The following is an 18,944-nucleotide window of genomic DNA, read 5'->3' on the forward strand; positions in this document are numbered from 1 at the left end:
TGCGCAGGGCAAAGGTGTGTAAGAAGGGGCACAGCACTTCCAAGCCCTCTCCAGATATCCTACCATCCCAGTGCGTCCCCGTGTTCACCAACCAGGCAGCTCTCCAAACCATAGTTCGGGGTCATGTATGGAGCCTTCATTATGTATGCATGATTGATTGAATCATTGGCCATTGGTGACTGATTCAACTTCCAGCCTCTCCCCTCCCCAGAGTTCAGGGGTGGGACTAAAATTTCCACCCCTCAAATTACAGCCTGCTCCCCTAACAACTAGCTCTCATTCTTAGGGGCTTTCCAAAAGTCATCTCATTAACATAAACTGGGTGTAGTTGGAAGGGGCTTGTTACAAATAACAAAAGACACCTTCATCGCTGTCCTCACTTAGGAAATTCTAAGTATTTCAGAAGCTCTGTCCCAGGAACATGTGAAGACCAAACATATATGTCTATTTATAAATGACAATATCACATACCGTGTTTTGCCCCCTCTCCTGAGGTGAGTTACTAAAAGAGTATTTTCTGTCTTTTCTCCTTCCAGAGTTAATTGTACTTGAACAAACAAGACACTATTTCATATTCAACTTACTGACTCAAGCTTTCTTTGCCCCAACAGCTGGAATAATGCAGCCTCAGTAAGAGTAGGTAAACTGTAATACTTTTCTACCCAAGCAACCTGGCTGAAATTATTTCTTCCCCCAGTCCAGTTCTTTCTTCACTGTTCAGTGACATAAAAGGAGAATGCTCAGACTCATTTCAAATGAGCTGCAAATGCTTGAAATCCCCAGAGTCAAGGATAGCAACGATGTCTCCATGTGTGCCACTTTGACTGCAGACCATGTGCCCCCCGCAGCGGCTGCACAGGGGAAACAGGAGCCCGTGCGGAGTTCTCGCCTGCGTGCGGCTCCAGACCTACAGGGGCCGAGGAGACTGTGGTCTCACTAGCCATCGTGACTGCGAAGAGAAAAACTGATTTATGTCATTAACACACAGAATTCAGAGGGTTCAAATGAGGAGACGATGAAAAGGATGGTTTACAGCAGCACAGGCAAGAGTAAAGGACACTGTGGTATTATCATGCCTGGAGGTAGAACAGGAAGGGGGAGAACCAGTGTTGCCAGAGCCCAGGGAGCAGAAGTTCTTGGGGCAGTGGCGTCCGGGAGGGGCTCCAGGCCAAAGGCTTGCGGCTAGGGCTGCCCAGACCAGGGCTGAAGCTGGGAAGACATGCCCAGGCTCTTCCGTAGGATCCACAGACATCGCTTGCTGATGTCTCTGAGATCTGAGTCCCTCAGGAAGCCAGCCCAGAAGAGATGGCAAAAAGCCCAATTTGCATGGTCCCTCTCCCAGCAGGCTGGACTGGGAAATGGGAGGTTGCTCGTTTTAGGTTTCTTGTTCCTTCTCCTACTACACTGTCTTCCAAGATGATGCCACGTAAATATTTCTTTTCCTGACCGCTACAGAAAAACAGACCCTGTTCTGTGTCATAAAACTAGTTATGATAAAGTCATAAATTGAGATTATTCAATTCTACATCAATAATCTATATGCTGTGTTCAGTGTTACAATGGATGCAAAATGTGTCACTGTATTCCATTTTCTGTTAATTTTGCCCTTGCAAATATTACTGGTTAAAGGGAATCTTTTTAGGCACCTAGACGTGAAGACTCATTTCTCTGTCCTATACAACACAACAGTAACTTTTAAAAGTTTTTCTCATTAGCTAATTTACTTGATAAGATCTTGCCCAGGAAATATTTAAATAAACATCTGTGTTTTTCTGAATGTATAAGTTTTTGTATTTTTTCCAGAAAAGTTAAAATCTTGCTCTTTTGCTTTTAGCCATAAGTGCATAACTTATAAATTAGAAGTATGCTGGATGCCCTCTTTTAACAAAGAGATTAAGAATGTTTTTCTCATTAAATCAACAATTTCTTCCAACCATAAAAAAGAAGGAAATTTCGCCATTTGGAACAACATGGATGAACCCTGAGGGTATTATACTGAGCAAAATAAGTCACAGAAAGACAAAGACCATATGATCTCACTTATATGCGGAACCTTAAAATAAACCAAACTCATAAGCACAGAACAGATTGGTGGTTGCCTGAAGTAGGGGGTTGTGGTAGACAAAAGGGGTGAAATATTTGCAAATCATTTATTTGATAAGAGGTTGATATCCAAAATATATAAACAACTCATACAAATCAATAGCAAAACAAAAAAAGTCCAATTAAAAAATAGGCAGAGGATCTAAATAAACGTTTTCCCAAAGAACATATACAGACGGCCAACAGGTATATGGAAAGGTGCCCAACAGCGCAATCAAGATTACAACGAGGTCTCTCACTTCACACCACTTAGAATGGCTAGTATCAAAGCAGCAAGAAATAGCAAGTGTTGAGTAGGGTACAGAGGAAAGACAACCCTTGTGCTCTTCTGGGGGGGAAAGTAAACTGGTGCAGCCAGTCACTATAGAAAACAGTGTGAGGAAAGAGTTAAAAATAGAACTATCTAATATCTAAGCTCCTATGTTTATTGTAGCATTATTTACAGTTATTCAAGACAGGGAAACAACCTAAGTATCCATCAAAGATGAATGGGTAAAGAAAATATACATAATGGAATATCACTGAGGCATAGAAAAGAAGAAAATCTGGCCATTTGGAACAACATGGATGGAACCTGAGGGCATTATGCTAATGAAATGAGCCAGAGAGAGAAAAATGAGTACTATATGATCTTACTTATATGTAGAATCTTAAAAATAGTACAAAAAACCTGAACTCGTAGATAACAGAGAACAGATTGGTTGTGCCAGAGGCAGAAGGCAGGTGATGGGAGAAATGGATTAAAGAACTTCTAGCTATAAAATAAAACATGAGGATGTAATGTATAGCATGTGACTATAGTTAGTAATATTGTATTTGTACATTTAGAAATTGCCAAGAGAATAAATCTTAAAAGTTCTCATCACAAAAAAAAATTGTAACCATGTGTGGTGATGTTAACTAGACTTACTATGGTGACCATTTTGTAATATACACGTATATTGAATCACGCCATATACCTGAAACAAATATAAAGTAGTATGTCAATTATATCTCAATTTTAAGAAATCAGCAGTTCCTAGTTTCCCCTTGACAACTGTACTTGGAAATCCTAATCATAGCTTACATGTAACAGGTTGTAAAAGTGAATCCATCTTCTTCACAAGCAGATCCTTCTCTAAATATTTTAAAATGGTTTCTCTTGCTCTTGAAATTAAAAACAAAAATACTTACATGGCATATAAGCCTCCATGTTAACCCACAGGTCTTATGTTGTTCTGGTCACAAAGCTGTGTAAATTTATCCAGCCATGTTCTTATATTTTGATTCTTCAAGCCCAGCATCCTCCCTGTAGCTTCAGGAATTAGTTCTGCAAAGGCTGTTCCTTTAGCCTCCTTTCCCTGCCCTCAACTCATTGGCTTCGTGAACTTATACTCTTCAGATTTCTGCTCAAAATTCATTTTCTCATCATTTCTCTAAAACTCCTATTCTAAATCAAATCCTTCTATGTTTTCTCTTATGACATTATCAGTTTTAATTAAGTATGTATCTGATAATATTTTTGTTCTCTAAACTACAATCTCCATGAAGTTTGAGTTCATGTATTGAACCTCAGTAAATTAGTATTGCAATTAGCTAATAAAAATATTGAATACATGAAAGAAATTCATGAATAATTTATCTGTCAATTCTGGTCTTTGGTTGACGAAGCTATTATCCCATGCAAAACGATGAATGGTCTCTGTAAGAATCATTTTCCTCATTAGCGTTTTATTATGAATTCCTAAAATTATCCCAAATACTTGTTTGCTGGGATTCTGATTCCATAATTCCAAAATATACTTACGCATTTTTAAATCATTATCCTGTTAAACAGCATAATTTCTTTCATTGCAAGTCAACTCAGGAGACTTGCCTGTATAAATACGCTCATCATCCTAGCTATAAGTATATTGATCATCGGATTAATCTATTCATTTTCATGGGCAAACGAATTAAAATAGGTGGATTGGCCATTAAAAATTTATAGAGGCAACATTTTGTTTCTATATAACCACCATGCAGTCAGTCACATAGTGAGAGCCTGTTATAAAGTATTCAATTAAACTATGGACTAAATCTTCACCTAAGTGAAACAAAGATCTGGAAATATTTGTCATATAACTCTTAAATCAATAAATTTGGGAATTGGAAGTCATTTTATAAATGTATAGCCTAACTGCCTTATAAGTGAGGAAAATGAGATCTGTGAGTAAATGCCTTACCCAAATTCACCCATCTGTTCAATAGGTGTCTAGATCTAAGACACCTAATTCCTGGCCTTTGTTCTTCTTAGATATGATCTAATTCCTAGTCTTTTATTCCTTTCAGATATTAACTTTTTTCTAAAATTTCATTTGTACCAGAATAGCATGGATACTCACCTTAATTTACTTTACCAGTTCATGAAGTCATGATGATTGCCATCCTTACATCTAGAGTTTTAGGTTTAATCACTTGGCATATAAAATGGTAACTAGCAACTGTCAAATACATCTTAATTGCTATTAAAGCCTATTAAGCTATTTTATAAAAAGCAATTGATCTACAATTTTCAGCATACCCTTAGAGTAGATTTTTAAAAACATGTAGGTCTAGTAGTTAATGAGGAGAAAAAAGCAACTTTCCAGTCTGAAAGTATTAGAGAACTCTTGAAAGAACAAGCAACAGCCACATTTAGCTGATAACTACACCGGGTATTAGATGGGAGAGGTACAGAATGGGTGTGGGTGAGAGGAGAGTAGGGTATAGAATGAAAGAAGAGAACAGAAGAAATGAGATCAAGATATAGCACAAAAGCAACATGCTTTTATGACTTTTCTAATTACTAGAACAACTTCTTGCAATTAGTTTATCTTGTATAATAAAATGGGTCAGCTTATATCTAGAGATTTCTCTCTAAACTTAATATTCTTTTCTTTTCATGCATGATTTTAAAATAGATGGTAGGGGATCTGAAAAACTAGAAATAAATTGGAAATTCTGGAATAAGAATTAAATAATAGCTTTGAAATATTTTGATTTTTTTTTTTAATTTTAGAGCGCATGAACACCAGAAAGGGTCAGAGGGAGAGCGAATCCTCAAGGAGACTCTCCACAGAGCCCAAAGTGGGGTTCAATCCCACGACCCTGCGATCATGACCTGAGCTGAAATCAAGAGCCGGACACTCAACCGACAGAGCCACCCAGGTGCCCCTATTTTGATTTTTATTTAGTCTTTTATAGCTCCCTCATGTAATGGAACCACTAAATGCAATGGCTATGGCATTTTTCAGCTACAGAGAAATAAGTCCGGTGATTGGATTAATATACTGCACTAGAGTTTATTTATTTGGTGACAATGAAAACAGTAGGCTCGAGGTTGTTGAGTTATGCCACACGGTGATTAAAGAGACGTTGGTACCCATAAAGGAAGAAAACAAGCATATTTTCTACTTCCTATAGGTAAAAAACCAATAACAGGTGATTCACGCTAACAGATCTCTTTCCCTAAGCCTTGTTAGATACTCAGTAATTCACAACTGTATTTTTTGAGTAACAGGCAACAAGACTAAAACAGCAAGTGCTTCATTTATTTTCTAGCCTGAGTCGAAACTAAGCAGCTCCATGCTGGCACAGCTTTGTGGAGAAACCTGTAACTTTTATTGCTTTCTAAGGAGTTTGAAACTCACTATGGATTACTGGGTTTTTGACATAGAAAGAGAAAGGACTCATCACCTAAGCTGGAGAGCTGTCTCCATCTTATAAATCAAATAAACATTTTAGGGTTCTCTTGAAAAATATATAAAATGCTTGACATTTCCAAAATAGACTCTAATTTTACTTCAAGAAAAGCTCTATAATGTTTTCCGGAATATTCCATTCAGAGGCATACCTCGTTTTATTGCACTTTGCTTTATTGCACATCGCAGATATTGTGATTTTTACAGATTGAAGGTTTGCGGCAACCCTGCCTCAAGCAAGTCTGTCCGTGGCGTTTTCCTAACAATATTTGCTCGCTTTGTCACATTTTGGCAATTCTCACAATTTCAAACTTTCTCATTATTGTTTGTTACGGTGATCTGCGATCAGTGATTACGCCTCACTGAAACTCTGATGAGGGTAGGCATTTTTTAGCAATGAAGTATTTTTTAATTAAGGTATATACTTTTTTATTTTTTTTTAATGCTTTTTTTATTATATTATGTTAGTCACCATACAGTACATCCCCGGTTTCCGATGTAAGGCTCGATGATTCATTAGTTGTGTATAACACCCAGTGCACCATGCAATACGTGCCCTCCTTACTACCCATCACCGATCTATCCCATTCCCCCACCCCCCTCCCCTCTAAAGTCCTCAGTTTGTTTCTCAGGGTCCATAGTCTCTCATGTTTCATTCCCCCTTCTGATTACCCCCCCTTTCTTTATCCCTTTCTTCCCCTACTGACCATCCTAGTTCTTATGTTCCATAGATGAGAGAAATCATATGATAGTTGTCTTTCTCTGCTTGACTTATTTCACTTAGCATTATCTCCTCCAGTGCCGTCCATGTTGTAGCAAATGTTGAGAACTCGTTCTTTCTGATAGCTGAGTAATATTCCATTGTATATATGGACCACAACTTCTTAATCCAGTCATCTGTTGAAGGGCATCTCGGCTCCTTCCACGATTTAGCTATTGTGGACATTGCTGCTATGAACATTGGGGTGCATCCGGCCCTTCTCTTCACTACGTCTGTATCTTTGGGGTAAATACCCAGTAGTGCAATGGCTGGATCATAGGGTAGCTCAATTTTTAACTTTTTAAGGGACCTCCACACTGTTTTCCAGAGTGGCTGTACCAACTTGCATTCCCACCAACAATGTAGGAGGGATCCCCTTTCTCCACATCCTCTCCAGCAATTGTTGTTTCTTGCCTTGTCTATTTTTGCCATTCTAACTGGCGTAAGGTGGTATCTCAGTGTGGTTTTGATTTGAATTTCCTTGATGGCTAATGATTTTGAACATTTTTTCATGTGTCTGTTAGCCATTTGTATGTCTTCATTGGAAAAGTGTCTGTTCATATCTTCTGCCCATTTTTTGATTTGTTTATTTGTTTCTCGTGTATTGAGTTTGAGAAGTTCTTTGTAGATCTTGGATACCAGTCCTTTATCTGTAGTGTCATTTGCAAATATCTTCTCCCATTCCGTGGGCTGCCTCTTAGTTTTTCTGACTGTTTCCTTGGCTGTGCAGAAACTTTTAATCTTGATGAAGTCCCATAAATTCATTTTATCTTTTGTTTCTGTTGCCTTTGGAGATGTGTCATGAAAAAGGTTGCTTTGGCCGATGTCATAGAGGTTGTTGCCTATGTTCTCCTCTAGAATTTTGATGGATTCCTGTCTCACATCGAGGTCTTTCATCCATTTGGAGTTTATTTTTGTGTATGGTGTGAGATAGTGGTCAAGTTTCATTCTCTTGCATGTAGCTGTCCAATTTTCCCAGCACCATTTATTGAAGAGACTGTCTTTTTCCCACCGGATGTTTTTTCCTGCTTTATCAAAGATTAGTTGCCCAAAGAGCTGAGGGTCCATTTCTGGGCTCTCTATTCTGTTCCATTGGTCTATGTGTCTGTTTTTGTGCCAGTACCATGCTGTCTTTGTGATCACAGCTTTGTAGTACAGCTCGAAATCCGGCATTGTGATGCCCCCAGCGTTGTTTTTCCTTTTCAACAGTTCCTTGGAGATTCGGGGCCTTTTCTGTTTCTATACAAATTTAAGGACTGTTTGTTCCAGTTCTTTGAAAAATGTCCTCGGTATTTTGATCGGGATAGCATTGAAAGTGTAGATTGCTCTGGGTAGCATGGACATTTTAACTATGTTAATTCTTCCAATCCATGAGCATGGAATATCTTTCCATCTTTTTATATCTTCCTCAATGTCTTTCAAGAGTGATTTATAGTTTCTAGAATATAGGTCCTTTACGTCTCTGGATAAGTTAATTCCAAGGTAACGTATGGTTTTTGGTGCTATTGTAAATGGGATGGATTCCCTAATTTCTCTTTCTTCGGTCTCGTTATTCGTGTATAGAAATGCAACTGATTTCTGAGCATTGATTTTGTATCCCGCCACGTTACTGAATTGCTCTATAACTTCTAATAGTTTGGGAGTGGCTTCTTTTGGGTTTTTCCATATAGAGTATCATGTCATCTGCGAAGAGAGACATTTTGACTTCTTCTTTGCCGATTTGAATACCTTTGATCCCTTTTTGTCGTCTGATTGCTGTTGCAAGGACTTCTAGTACTATGTTGAATAATAGTGGCGAGAGTGGGCATCCTTGTCGAGTTCCTGATCTTAAGGGAAAGGCTTCCAGCTTTTCCCCATTGAGAATAATATTTGCAGTAGGCTTTTCATAGATGGCTTTTATGAGATTGAGAAATGTACCTTCTATTCCTACACTCTGAAGGGTTTTAATCAGGAAAGGATGCTGTATTTTGTCAAATGCTTTTTCTGCATCGATTGAGAGGATCATATGGTTCCTGAGTCTTTTCTTGTTGATATGATGTATCACGCTGATTGATTTGCGAATATTGAACCACGCTTGCATCCCAGGTATGAATCCCACTTGATCGTGATGGATAATCCTTTTAATGTAGTGTTGGATTCTATTAGCAAGTATCTTGTTGAGGATTTTGGCGTCCAAATTCATTAGGGAAATCGGTTTGTAATTCTCCTTTTTTGAGGGGATCTTTGCCTGGTTTGGGGATCAAGGTAATATTGGCCTCATAGAATGAGTTTGGTAGCTTTCCTTCTGTTTCTATTTTTTGAAATAGCTTTAGGAGAATAGGTATTATTTCTTCTTTGAATGTTTGGTAGAATTCCCCAGGAAAACCATCCAGGCCTGGAGTTTTGTTATTTGGAAGGTTGTTTATCACTGACTCAATTTCTTCATAATTAATTGGCCTGTTTAAGGAATCAATTTCTTCCGGTTTCAATCTTGGTAGTTTATAGGTTTCCAGGAAGGATTCCATCTCTTCCAGATTGCTTAGTTTATTGGCATATAGCTGTTGATAAAAATTTCTAATAATCCTTCCAATTTCAATGGTGCTCGTCGTGACCTCTCCTTTTTCATTCATAATTTTAATAATCTGGGTCCTTTCTCTTTTCTTTTGGATAAGTCTTGCCAGTGGTCTGTCAGTTTTATTGATTCTCTCAAAGAACCAGCTTCTTGTCCTGTTGATCTGCTCTACTGTACTTCTGGTTTCTGCTTGATTGATTTCAGCTCTAATTTTGGTCAACTGCTTCCTTGTGTGTGGATTAGGCCTGTCCCTCTGTTGCTGTTCCAGCTTCTTGAGGTGAGAATATAAAAACTGCATTTTAGATTTTTCTATTCTTTTGAGTGAGGCTTGGATGGCTATGTATTTTCCCCTTAGGACTGCCTTTGCAGTATCTCATAGGTTTTGGACTGTTGTATTTTAATTCTCATTGGTCTCCATAAATTGTTTAATTTGATTTTTGATTTCCTGGTTTATCGAGTCATTCCTGAGCAGGATGGTTCTTAGTCTCCAAGTGTTTGAGTTTCTTCCAAATTTTTCCTTGTGGTTGAGTTCCAATTTCAGAGCATTGTGGTCTGAGAATATGCAGGGGATAATTTCAATCTTTTGGTATCAGTTGAGACCTGTTTTGTGTCCCAGAACATGGTCTATTCTTGAGAATGTTCCATGGGCATTAGAATAGAATGAGTATTCTTTGGTTCTGGGGTGTAGTGTTCTATATATATCTATGAGGTCCAACTTGTCGAGTATGGCATTCAAAGCCTTTGATTCTTTGCTTAGTTTTTGCCAGGGTGTTCTGTCTATTTCTGATAGTGGAGTGTTGAGGTCCCCTACTATTAATGTATTTTTATTTATATGTCTCTTTATTCTGGTTAAGAGTTGGCTTGTGTATCTTGCTGCTCCCCTGTTGGGGGCATATATATTTATAATTGTCATATCCACTTGTTGAATACTTCCCTTAAGAATAATATAGTGCCCTTCTGCATCTCTAACTATAGTCTGTAGTTTAAAATCCAATTTATCTGATATGAGAATTGCTACCCCAGCTTTCTTTTGAGGTCCATTTGCGTGAAAGATGGTACTCCATCCCCTTACTCTCAGTCTGAATGCATCTTTGGGTTCGAAATGAGTCTCTTGTAGACAGCAAATGGATGGGTCATTTCTTTTTATCCAATCTGCAACCCTGTGGCGTTTATGGGATGGTTCAAACCATTTACATTAAGACTGATTACTGAGAGATATGATTTTAATAATGCCATGTTGCCAGTAAAGTCTTTGTTTGTATTGGCTGTGACTTTCTGATCTGTATCCCTCTTGGGGCCTTTTTACTTTTATAGAACCCCCCGTAATATCTCCTGTAGGGCTGGTTTTGTGGTTACAAAATTGGTTAGTGACTGGCGATTCTGAAATGTCTTTATTTCTCCATCAATTCTGAATGACAGCCTTGCTGGATAAAGGATCCTTGGCTGCATGTTTTTCTCTGAAGGAGCTTTTAATATGCTCCCCCAACCCTTTCTTCATTCCAGGTCTGTGCAGACAGGTCTGACGTAATTCTGATACCTTTGCCTTGGTACGTGAGAAATTTCTTTGCCCTGGCCGTTTTCAATACTGTATCCTTGCATCTAATATTTGCGAATTGCACTATGACGTGACGTGGCGTAGGTTTGTCATGGTTGAGCTTGGGAGGGGTCCTCTCTGCCTCTTGGACACGAATGTTTGTTTCCCTCGCTAGATTAGGGAAGTTTTCAGCTACAATTTGTTCAAATATCTCTTCTAGACCTCTGTTTTTCTCCACCCCCTCGGGGATGCCGATGATTCTAATATTGGATCGTTTCATTGAGTCAGTAATCTCCCGTAACCTACATTCGTGGGCGTGGATTTTTTTAAGACCATCTTCTATTTTCATTTTTTCCTCTATTAACCCATCCTCCAATTCACTAACCCGTTCCTCTGCTTCTGCGACCCTGGCCGTCAGAGCCTCTAGTTTTGCCTGCATTTGGCTCATAGAATTTTTAATTTCTGTCAGATTCGTTCTCATTTCTGTCCTTAGAGATTCTATATTCTCAGTAACTTTTTCGTTAATAGTTTTTTCATTCTACTCATCATTTTGACCATTGTTACTCTGAATTCCATTTCTGATAATTTGGTTACATCCATATCCATTATTTCTGTGGCAGAGGCCACAGACTCACTGTCTTTTCTTTGCTGGTGGGGGGGCTTCTCCTTCTTGTCATTCTGATGAGGAGAGGTTGCGGGGTTTCCAGAGCCCAAATTATTGACTGGGTGCCAGGCCGTGCCCCTTGTTTTATAGGGATCTTAGGGATGTGGGCTTCTTCTTTAAAGATTTTATTTATTTATTTATGTGGCAGCCAACTAGCGAGAGAGGGAACAGAAGCAGGGGAGTGGGAGAGGAAGAAGCAGGCTCCCAGCGGAGGAGCCCGATGAAGGACTCCTTTCCCGAATGCCGGGATCACGCCCTAAGCCGAAGACAGGCGCTCAATGACTGCGCCACCCAGGCGCCCCAGGTTGTGGGCTTCTTGATTTTTCAGCCTGCCTTCTGTGTTCTGGGGGAGGGGCCTGCCGCGCCGATACTCAGGCAGCCCTGTTTGGGTAGAGTCTCCGCGTCCCCTGCGAGGAGGGATGGGGATGGGCACTCTCTGAGCCGGTATTTCCAGGCTTTTGTTCTCTGGCGGCTTTCCCTGGCGGTTTGCTGTGCCTCTTCTGAGAGTCAGAGCAGCAGCGGCCGAATTTCAGCCTCTGTCACAGAACAGAGGGATTGCGGCCCGTTCTCTACTAATGTTCTGGCCACTTTAACTCTGTTTCTGTTGGTGCTGCTCAACCCTGCAGCGTCCCGGGATGTGCGCCCCACACCCGGCGTCCCTGCCCTCACTTCCAGGGCCGGCGCGTCTCTGTCCTTTGTGTTTCTAACGCCGCCAGCCGCCCCGCGCGCTCCCGGATCTCCCGGTCTCAGTCTATTTCCGGTGAGCGCACCGGGATTCCAGAGTTCCGAGAAATGCCTGGTGGCACGCGCACCCGGCTCACGGTCTCAGTCTGCAGTTTTGCGGGTGCCGACCACGAGCCCGCCCGCTCCCCCGTGCAAGTGGCTGCCGCTTCCCGGCGCCCAGACGCGGTGGTTCCCTCCCCCTTCCGTTTATCTTCCGATATCTGTGCGTGGTTTCACGGCTCCCCGCTTCGTACCTCAATACTCAGTGCTGGAGATGTTCATTTGTAGAGATCCAGATGCGTCTTCCTGCGTCTCAGGCTGGTTCCGTGGTTGTTTAGGCTGGTCTGGTACCTATCCAGCTCGACTCGGGGGACCGGCTGAAAACGGTGTCTCCTACTCCTCCGCCATCTTAACTCCTCCCAAGGTATATACTTTTTTAGACATGCTATTGCAAACTTACTAGGCTTCGGTACAGTGTAAACATAACTTTTACATGCACTGGAAAACCAAAGTAATCAGTTGACTCACTGTATTGTAATGTTTGCTTTACTGTGGTGGTCTGGCACCAAACCCACACAATTTCTGAGGTATGCCTGTACTCCCTGCAGGCAATCTTTAGGCTGACTCTGTGTCTGCGCGTTTGTACGTTGTGTATTTACTTATAAATGTGCATATATATGTATTCGTGTATATATATTTAATATGTAAATAATGCACATATCTAAATATATATATGTATATATATATTAGATCCAGGCAGGCTCGTGTAGGCTTCAGAGTTTGACTCCATGTGGTCATGATGGGTATTAACAGAACCCTTTTGTCTCTTGTAATACTGTATCTGTGTTGGCTCTCAGACTCCTGCCACCATTTGAGCTCTCCAAGGGCGCACGTGTGTATTGGAGCGGGCATGTGGGGAGATTTCACGAGATCCGTGAAATCAGGGACAGTATCGTCTAACCATGGTAGATGCAGATTTCCTGATTGAATTTGGAGCTTCATCATTTCTATCTGTATGATCCTGGGCAAGTTATTGAACTTCCATTGTCTGTTTCTTTAGCCTCCAGCTTAAACAAATATGCACCTGGAAGAGAGAGAATAGTGTGACTATGAAGGATTTTGGTGGTAGTTGACCAAAAGTATTTCCTATGGAATATACATAGTATAAAATTGACAGAGAAATGCCTCAAAGCTACACATTTTTCATGTTGTTAGGGTTCTAAATCCAAATAGAGAGTAATTGAGTATTTACTTATTCATTTATTTTTTACAAAGATTGTTTATCTATATATTTGAGAGAGAGAGAGAGAACTGAGGGAGAGGAAGAAGCAGACTCCCGCTGAGCAAAGGGCCTGACGAGGGGCTCCATCCCAGGACTCTGAGATCATGACCTGACCCGAAGGCAGATACTTAACTGATTGAGCCATGCAGGTGTCCCCAGAGTATTTGAATATTTATTTGAGTATTTAATTTGAGTATTTAATCTAGAAAAATCTCAAGATAGCATTTTCTGAGTACCTCCCATGATACCCCCCAAGATTTTTCATCAAAGTCTAAAGTGACCACAAGGAAGAAACAATTCCCATGTACCCGGGGGGCTAAGGGGCAACAGCCTTACTTCATCTCTAAGAATGCACTTGAGTTAACATCAGGTCTACTGATTTTTTTTTTTTTAATAGATGAGAGAAAGAGTGGGGGCTGGGGGCAGGGACAGAGGCACAAAGGGAGAGAGAGAATCTCTCCAACACAGAGCCCCATAAAGGGCTTGATCTCACAACCCTGAGATCATGACCTGAGCTGAAATTGCACAGGACACTTAACGGACTGAGCCACCTAGGTGCCTCACTGCTCTTTCCTCCTTATATAGATTAGAATCAGCCTCTGTTCAAGTAGATGAAGCCTTAGTAATGCAGTAAAACTCACCTTCTTGTCCCATGCTCCAATTCTCTTACTAAATTCTTTTCTCTTGATCTTTTCTACTTCCCTGCTCCCACCTCACCGGCAGCCAGACTGTCATGTACAATTGTATAGTTTGTGCACTGCACAAAGGGACCTGCCCAAGGGAGCAGCTAAAGACTAAAATTCAACTTGCATTCCTCTTACCAAGCAATGTTCCTGGTTGGGGAGGGGTGTATTTTTCTAAATTACACAATTAAATAGAGTAGTAATAACTCATGAGACAATCTAAATATCTTTTTACATTTTGGTGGGAGAGAATGACCATTAAATAAGATTTTAAAATGAAATTATAAAGAAATCCTAAAATTCCAAAGCATGAGAGGTTCAATTTGTGTGTTTACACATATATGTATAATACACATACACACATATTTATAATATATATATATTACACATATATGTTTTCCATTCTATAGAATTATAGACATTCAACTTCTATTCCATTTTTTTTTCTCAAGAAGCAAGTGAGACTTAGGGAAAGGCTAAAATTGACAGGCTGCTTTTAGTTAAAACCCAATCTCTTGGGGCCTGTACAAAATGTTACTTCTTATGCATGCATGTCTAGTATTTGATGGACACCAGCAATACTTTTGCAAAATTTCCTGTCAGACCTATGTATATGCTATAATGTAAGTAAAATATTTAAATCTTCAGCTGTATGGTGAACTCTCTTCTTGAATTAAGTGGTGGGAATCCCATAAAGATATTTCACACCTCCATAAAAAAATGAAAATTAGGCTTAGGCCATTTGATATTCTGAAACGTGGTGTTTGGCTTGCAGATAAGATCCTTTTAATTCAAGCCATGAAACCTCTTGCATAGAATCAAAGACTAATATCTGAGATGTCTTATCTTTGGTGCATTTTTAGATCTTTCTGGAGCAGCAGTGGAAAGCACTTCAAGACTAACAGCCCCAGCAAGTGAGATTCATCATCCTCCCTCACTCGCTGGTTTACAGAGCACTTACCTCCAGCCGCAAGCAGAAAAGGAATTTTAGCCATAAAACATTGACAGTCAGACTCTGGCGCGGGGATTCCTGACAATTTAATAAAGATTTTCTCCTTGTGTATTGTTGCCACTTTTGTGACTCTGCTGCAGGGACTTCAGAAAGAATGGGTGACCCCGATCAAGGAAACATACTGACCAAATTACTGTGCTCCTTTCCTCTTCATTTCGTAAGCACTGATTGATTTGTAATATGTTCAAGCAGACTGGCTTTTTAGCTCTGAAACTTCCCTTTCTCATGACAGAAAGGGTTTTTGACATTGGTGTCTGCCATTTAACATGGTATCGTAAGACCGAAAAGATAAGAAAGACTAAGACACGGATTATGGTGCACTGTTGCAGGCTGAATATTTGATTGATTTACGCTTATCCACACACCTTTCAAAACTGAGACAACTATATAAGTAATGCACTAAAATATTTACTTTTAATGAAAAGTTACCTTTGGAAGATGAGAGGAGAAACTGCCTATAAGTCATTGACATCAAACATCATTACATCATTGTGCAAATCCTTACATCCTTTTCACACTTGTAAGGTTGATCACAGATTGTACCTCTGGGACAGCACGTATACGTATTTCATGTGTGCAAAGAGAAATATTTTCACTTATCTTGGCGTATGCCTAGAAATTGAAAAATTTTAAAAAAGTCTTTTTTCATGCATACGCCAGAGGAAGAGAATGGATGCTGTTGAAGAATCATTCATATGCGTGGTGTTTCATAAAGTGTACACGTTGTTTTATTTTTCTGGAGTCATGGTACTTCTTCCTTCCAGGTGGAATTGTATATTTCTTAAAACTCAAAAGACACATGAAATTTTCAAAAAAAAATTGAAATTGGATTTTTTCCAAAATTATCATTTCATGAGAGAAATATAAATGCTTTACATTAACATTTTAATATTTATATTTATTTTAAAACATTGTAATACGAAGAAACTGAAGCAAATGACGGTGTTCAGGTATGAACAGTAGATCTTTTATTAATAGCTGTTGAGCAACCCATTTATCCTCAGAAATCTGCTCTGATCATTTAAACAAATCTTGAGTTTTGAGAAAATATGAAACTGAGGATAAAGCTCTATGGTACTGAGAAAAGGGAAATAAAGCTATCAGAGTAGCTAAGGCCCGTCGCAGTATATAAAATATACTGAACTTATTTCATTGCTATCAATTACGTACAGTGCTCTCTTACAGATTTTACATAAAATGTCCTCTCTTCTCTGTAAATTGTAAAAAAAATCCATGAGTCTATACAAATGTTTCAGATTTCGTGGAAGACCCTTCCCGACAGTCACTAGATGAGTGAATTTCAAACAAAGCTTCTGAGGAGTAAACAATTCAGCTGTACGAGGACATGACCTAAAAATCCCTATCGTGCCCTGATACACACAGATGGAAGGAGTGACCCGTGAACTTTCTTCCAAGCAGAATAGCTCAAATTCTATAATTAACCTAGAATATTCTGATTACTATTTATTTTCAAGGTTTCCGCGAACACAATTTAGGTTTAAAATGCTAAAATTTCAATCGAGCTTTTAAGAAGGGAAAACTGAAATGTTATCGCTGACTTGAATATTGAAATTTGACAAGTCAAGAGTCAAACGCAAATTTAGTTAATCATAAAGAGCCTGTGTCTCCCACACGTACGCAGCATGAATAAAAAAATCAAGTCTTATGATATAATAATTTCAAATAAATTTCATGTGCCAATTGGTTTCAATTTTTGTTGAAGAAATATCTAGTGAGTGGCTGCATGTTCCTGGAAGACTGAAAGTTTCAGGAGAGGAACAAATAAACTTCAAACTTTAAAAGAAGTTAGCTTTGTTACGTGGGAAGTTTGTGGGCGATACTGCGGAATTATGCAGACGGGATAATGAAGCACCGTCGGTCAGCACTGGTGGCCCCAGGAATCATGACTGATTCGCCTGTGATATTCAAGGTATTGAGTTTCAAGGATATTGGCACCTTGAAATAGAGTAGAATAAATGTGCTGTCTACTTTCTGGTGAAGGGTGTAGACTAGATGACACGTTGGTTCAGAAGCTGTCACGCAGTGGGCGATAATTTTCTGTCTCAAGTTGACTAGCACCTGGGTGCCCAGATCAAACGTGATCTCTGGGGTGTATCTGCGAGGGCGTGCCGGGAGGAAATTAGCTTTTGAATCCGCGGACTGGGTAGACTACCTTTCCCAGAGTTGGCAAACCTCATCTGCTCTATCGAGGGCCTAAACAGAACAAAAGGTGTGGGAAAGAGGAATCCCCCCAATTCCCGCTTTTTTCCCTGCATTATTAATTGAACTGGGACATCTCATCTATCTCCTCTCCTCTAGCTCTTGAACTGGGGTTTACACTTTGGCTGCCCTGATTCTCAGGCCTTCAGATAAAGACCAAATTAAACCATTGGCTTTCCTCAATGTCCTGCTCATAATTAATAGATTCTTAGAACAAATCTCAGTCTCTCATACACAGTATCTTCCTGCTGGTTCTGGTTCTCTGGAAACACTGACTAATACACATTGTTTGTGCTGAAACTTATCAGTTGAACCTGGGCCCCAAATTCCATGCACTTTATCTTCTAGAAAGCCCATGTTTGGACTGTCCTAAATGAATCCCACCTGTAGGAGAGAGCAGCTGATACACACTGTCTTTCCTAATGGACGTTGCTGCTTGTGCTGGTAGAAACTAGGTGGAATAATACCATGTGGCTTTTCCCTGAGAGGTGCACAGGTGAGAAAAGCACCGTTCAGGACTAAAACAGGACCTAGTCTAGGGGCTCGATACTTATTTGTTAAACCAACAGTTTTTACTTCCCTCTCCAAGTGAGGCTCACAAAAGAATTTTGCTAATGAGGTTTGGGAGTACAAATTTCCAGGGAATGGGGTGATAATTACAATGTTAACTACATCCTTGTCCTTGTGTATAAACATTTAATTTTAGTGTGTGATTTCCTCCCTCCCTGCCTTCTGCCCTCCCTTTTTCCCTTCTTCCTTCCTTCTATCCTTTCTGTTAATAGATACTTCTTTTCTTCTTCCGTCTCCTTTCCTGCTATCCTTTCTTTGGATGGGTAGACACTTCAGGATTAGTTTTCTGCATAGAATAATAAAAAGACAAGTCAATTTTGAAATGAATGCTCGTCTGCTATCTTTCCATTCTTAAAAATGGCTTGAAGTCCATCACTTCTAGGATTTCTTTTCCAGAAACATTCCACTTTAAAACCTTCACAATAATTGCAATGTAAGTATGTATATTACTTATACATACATTTATATGTATATATGTGTATATATATATATACACAATTATTATTATATAATATTCTTTACTTGGAGGGGTCACTTCTACCCTATCCATCCTGGAGGACTATTGTGACAATCAAAATGAGAGAATATTTGTGCTAATGCCTTGCAAACTGTAAAGTGCTGTTCTCTTACTAACTACTTTGTTGTGATTATTTCTTTATGGCATACATTGTATTTGTAGTATATAGGATGCCCTTCGTGTAGATATTAAGAACAATGAAGACTCATTGTACAATAGCTCTTTGCTACACTTAACACTATTTTGGGGTGATTGTTTTTTCTTTATTAGTTTCCTTGGAAACTAGACTATGGATCACTTGCATTAAGGTATGAAAACAGAGTGGCCAGGGTTTGACCCAGAATCTCGATTGACCTCTGTTCCATACAGCATGAGAGCCAGTGCCTGTGTGTGGAACAAACACATTCCTGAGGCTGGTTTCCGTGTAAAAATGGCGCAGGAACACGAGTACTAGAAATGATATGTAGACTGCAAAGACTTACTAAATCTCTTCAGAACACCTGTCCTGTGATTTCCATACATGGGAACTCTTACTGCTTAAATGGAGCTTCAGCCGGTTCAGGAATGCTCGCGGCTTTGGTCTTGGAAACAGCAGAGGTCTCTGAGAGAATACCACAGACGGAG

At 39.7% G+C, this 18,944-nt stretch overlaps 1 long non-coding RNA gene across 1 annotated transcript in view; it reads left to right on the plus strand.

Moving 5' to 3' along the window:
• Positions 1 to 15,062, plus strand: part of LOC148107136 (uncharacterized) — a 128,400-nt gene extending 113,338 nt beyond the window's left edge. The window contains exons 2-3 of the long non-coding RNA XR_015723020.1: positions 5,123 to 5,271; positions 14,865 to 15,062. This is a non-coding gene — a long non-coding RNA (uncharacterized LOC148107136). The remainder of the gene's footprint in view (positions 1 to 5,122; positions 5,272 to 14,864) is intronic.
• The last annotated feature ends 3,882 nt before the right edge of the window (positions 15,063 to 18,944 follow it).

Source organism: Ursus americanus, chromosome 35, assembly GCF_024610735.1.
Source record: "Ursus americanus isolate L20-20 chromosome 35, mUrsAme1.1.p, whole genome shotgun sequence".
In the NCBI taxonomy this organism is placed as follows: domain Eukaryota; kingdom Metazoa; phylum Chordata; class Mammalia; order Carnivora; family Ursidae; genus Ursus; species Ursus americanus.